Source organism: Gadus chalcogrammus, chromosome 11 (genome assembly GCF_026213295.1).
Source record: "Gadus chalcogrammus isolate NIFS_2021 chromosome 11, NIFS_Gcha_1.0, whole genome shotgun sequence".
In the NCBI taxonomy this organism is placed as follows: domain Eukaryota; kingdom Metazoa; phylum Chordata; class Actinopteri; order Gadiformes; family Gadidae; genus Gadus; species Gadus chalcogrammus.
The window spans coordinates 14,269,299-14,274,298 of NC_079422.1; positions in this window are offsets into that span (position 1 = coordinate 14,269,299).

Genomic DNA, 5,000 nt, shown 5'->3' on the forward strand with positions numbered 1-5,000 from the left:
ATATTTTGTGAAATATTGGAATTCAACATATAGCGCTCTCACTCATTCTGTGCATGGATGAATGCCCAGCCTACACATTCAACAACAGTAAGACTCTTCTTATATGTGCATTTCATCACTTTAGTATTACAACAGCAGCGGCAGAAGAGACTTATTTGGGTGAATGTGTCCCCGCTTCTCCAGACGGCTGCCTGGGGATGTCCCATTAAAGACGTTTTGCTAGTGAACCGAGCTGCTCTATATAAAAAAAAAAAAAAACATAAATCATTCTGACAGCGCAAAGTTGAGGACTTGGTGTAAGGTCCTGCACTATTGAGAGATAAAATAGTTGCAGCTTGCGCGGGCCTGTCTGGGAAGATGCAAGTCACCTCTGGGCGTCTTTTTGCAATTTAGCCTTGCTTGGATGTAAGGGCCCATCATCGTGCTGGCTGACAATGGAAAGAAAAAACAGACAACAAGCAATGACACACTGGCAAAGTGGACCCCATATCCCCTGAGTCGGTGAGGCCGATTGTAGTTTATTTATTTTTTGAGGGAGAAAAAGTAGAACTACACTCTTTTTCCACAACACAGCTAATGAGCGTAGCTATGTGGCGTGTACAGACAGGGCTCAGAGTCCAACCGCCTGAAACAACTACATTCTGAGCGGAGCAGGCAGACCTCATGCTCTTTCTTTCCACAAAAATAAAATAGATGTCTGCGTCTTAGCCTTCACCCTGCTCTACTGAAACACTTTGCCTCTTTCTCTCTCCTCTTTCTTCGTCCCTCTTTCTCATTTTCTGTATCCCCATCACTCTTGCTCCCCATTGCTCTATTCCCATCTCTCTCTCTCTCTCTCTCTCTCTCTCTCTCTCTCTCTCTCTCTCTCTCTCTCTCTCTCTCCCCCCCCCCCTCTCTCTCTCTCTCTCTCTCTCTCTCTCTCTCTCTCTCTCTCTCTCTCTCTCTCTCTCTCTCTCTCTCTCTCTCTCTCTCTCTCTCTCTCTTTCTTACTCTCACTCACTCTCTTTCACTTCCTCTCGTGTCATCCAAGTTCACTTTATTTTCTCTTAGTTTTACTGTTAGATGAAGCCATGCATAAAACATTTTGCTGCCAGGATTAGAATGAAACCATATTATCATTGTTCTCTTTAATTTCAGTTTATTGTTATGAAATATACAATTGGGGGGGTCATTTCCTCATTACTGCCCTAATAGCTCGCGTGCAAAGACAGGGAGAGAGAGAGAAAGACAGAGAGAGAGCGAGAGAAAGACAGAGAGAGAGAGAGAGAGAGAATTACGGAGAGAGAGAGAGAGAGAAAGACAGAGAAAGAGAGAGAGAGAGAGAGAGAGAGAGAGAGAGAGAGAGAGAGAGAGAGAGAGAGAGAGAGAGAGAGAGAGAGAGAAAGACAGAGAAAGAGAGAGAGAGAGAGAGAGGGAGAGAGAGAGAGAGAGAGAGAGAGAGAGAGAGAGAGAGAGAGAGAGACTGGTGAGCAAATGGAAATCGAGAGTGAATGTACTGGATGTGCGCACCGTGCTCACACAGCCCTGACACTAGCACACTACCTTCTTTCACTTCATTCAGCCCCTGTTGTCATAAAACGAAGTGTCTGCCGTCCCACTGGGGCACTAGCTGGTTCAGTCTTCCAGTAACATCCAAAAAAAGGAAAAAGGAAATAGGGAAGAGAGAAGAGGAGACCTCCTGCTCTGAGCTCCGCCAAGCCTGTCCGAGGCTAGGGGAGGCTACAGAGCCAGGAGGTTGCAGAGAGCTGTTGGTCTGTGTACCCATTAATGGGTCGCCAGGCACTCTGGGTCCTAAGCATCTCAGCGGCACACACACGTCCAGCTGAGGACTCTCCACTGTAACGCTTGGACAGGCTGTGCCCTGTTGCTACGGCAACAAGGAAGACCCCCCTTCCCCAGCCCCCAGCCCTACTCCCCCAATCACCACCAACTCGCCATTCAACAGGAAGAATTATTCTCCAGGATAGTTTTGAGTCTCTTCTGCGTAAACGTTGAGCCTCGTTTTTTCTCTCTTTCATTAGGAGGATTGTGTGTGTGAGTAGCTGCGTGTGTCTGTGCAGCTTGATTAATATAAACAATGTGTCAACTGTGCAAATAAACTTCGGCAGTACATAGATTTGTTTGAGAAGTTCTGAGAAATAAAAAATAAAGCCCTAGAGGAGTTTACTGAGAAAAAGGGAGAGTTATGGTGAGAGAGAGAGAGAGAGAGAGAGAGAGAGAGAGAGAGAGAGAGAGAGAGAGAGAGAGAGAGAGAGAGAGAGAGAGAGAGAGGGAGGAATGAGGGGGAGAGAGATAAAAGAGGGCGACATTTTTGAGTAGAATCACTCATTTATTTTTAAATTGTCTTCAAAACTCTAAAAATAGGGACATTATCTGACGATTGTCATTAACGATAAAATAAAATAACATACAAATGATATATTACAATAAATAACTGATTGAATACATCACTTAATATTTAAAAGTCCATACTATCTATTACAAGGTTTTCTTTGTTATTTTAAGTAAATCCTACTATTTTTACATTCAAACTCTGTAATTCTGGATTGTCTACAAAACTCCCTTAGATGATTCCATTAGTTTAGTTAGGCATCCTATATGAAATAATGAAACCCTTTGGGTTAGACCATCATTTGTAGGGGTCAGCCTGCAGCCTTCATGTTAGCCCTGCACATGAAGGCCTTACCATCTAGGCAAGGGTTATGTCTGACAAAGATGGAAGAGCAGGATGGAACTGATAAGGACAGGGTCACCGGATATGACCATGATCGATATGGATCAGTGTTAAACACAGAATCACACCATCTTCCTCTATATAGGAGGCTTTTAACTATATTATGAAGGCTTCACATAAATTTGGCACAAAAAGGAACACATTTGGTCATATTGAATAGAGAGAATGTTAGGAGAGAGGGTAGTTTGAAAATGAAAAAACTCATTCCCATCGTTTATATTGTGCCTTGCCATCCAGTATGTCATAGGCTACTCTGCTTTACTCATTTTATTAGTATCTGACAGAACAGAAACTGTTAGTAGTCTGACAGAAACTTGGCACCAGCCAGAGGTTTACTCGCCCTAAATGAAGCCTGCCCCCCAGGCTACAGTTACTTGGAGGCAGCCCGCAGCACTGGTCGTGGTGGTGGCCTAGCTGTCATCCACCGACAGGAACTGGAATTGTCCCCCAAATTGCTGCCTACAACTTCCTCCTGCGAGTGTCTTGCATTTACATGTAACCCCTCCCTTCCCATGACTGTTCTACTCATTTACTGTCCCCCAAAACCCAACTCTGCTTTCATCCCGGAAATGTCTGATCTCCTCACAACACTCTGTACTACCTCTGCCAGTACCATAATTCTGGGAGATTTTAATATTGATGTTGACACCCCGTCGTGCCATTCTGCTGCCGATTTTCTTCAGCTGCTAGACTCGCTCAACCTACAACAACGTGTTGATGCCCCCACACATTCCAGGGGACACACACTCGACCTGGTAATCTCTAACTCCGCCCCCATCAGCAATCTACAGGTTTATGATCTTGATGTTTCAGATGACAAGGTTGTGTCAATGGAGCTGCCCTTTCCTTCCACCCACACCAAACCAAAGCGGCAGATCCACTTCAGAAACCTGAAAAACATCAACGTGGAAGCCCTGGTCCGGGATCTTCAACTTCTCTTCTTCTCTTCTTCTCCTCTGGCTCAACTGACTTCATCTCTGCTGCTGACTCAATGGATTTTTACACCTGGACTCCTGGTGGTGTACTTGTACTTGTCACAGCCGGGCGGTGACAAGTGCTTACATTTATTCACAAACCAAGAGTATAAGCAACCAAACATATATATAAATGTCAGTAATCAGTAGTGTAAGCATGTGTGTGAATGTGTGTCAAACAAATAGAACAAAAGCAATGGCTGCATCAACAAGAGCCAGCCCAGATCTGCAGAAGGGTGAGCCTTAAATAGCACCACACCAGCCCAGGTGTCTCATCAGGAAGATGACCCTCCCACGACCTGGAACCTGCAAAGGGAGAGCAAAGCAGCAAAGAACACAGAGGCCCCTAGTGGAGTGGTGGGGTCGTCACACTACTCAGAATTCAGTACAAGGTCTCACTCCTCACCTACCAGTGCATTCACGGACATGCACCCCCTTACCTCAAGGAACTTCTCACTCCCCAGACACCTCACATACCCTCCGTTCAGCATCCACACACACCCTCCAAACCCAAAGGACAAAGCTACGCACCATGGTTGATCGGGCCTTTTCCGCTGCTGCCCCTAGACTGTGGACCACCCTCTCGGACCACCTGAGGGCCCCACAGACTTCAGCTGCTTTTTAACGAAACCTAAAAACGTATATTTTTGAAAAAAAAAAGCTAAATTTTCTTTCATAGCTTCTCCTTTTTAAGGTGGTTCGGGCATCTGGTAAGGATGCCCACTGGGCGCCTCCCTTGGGAGGTGTTTCAGGCACGTCCAGTGGGGAGGAGACCTCGGGGAAGACCCAGGACTAGGTGGAGAGATTATATCTCAACACTGGCCTGGGAACGCCTCGGGATCCCCCCGTCAGAGCTGGTCAATGTGGCCCGGGAAAGGGAAGTCTGGGGCCCCCTCCTTGAGCTGCTCCCCCCGCGACCCGACCCCGGATAAGCGGATGAAGATGAGATGAGATGAGATGATGAGGTTCTCCTTTTTAACCATTTATTTGTAAAATATTATTTTTGTAATTGTAATTGCAATTCTCATTGATTTTATTTTTACTTCTCTGTAGCACTTTGAGATTCTAGTAATAAAAAGTGCAATACAAATAACATTTATTATTAATAATATTATTGGAGGAAAGGTGGTTTGAATACAAAAAATGCTTAGAATAGGAGCCTCGATGCATCCTTTAACCCTCCTTTAGCATAGCTTACTCCTGACCAACATTTATGAAAGGAAAGGAGATAGTGGTATCCCATAATGCTTTACGGCGGTAATATTTAAAGCAACATAACTCCGAGGAAGTTT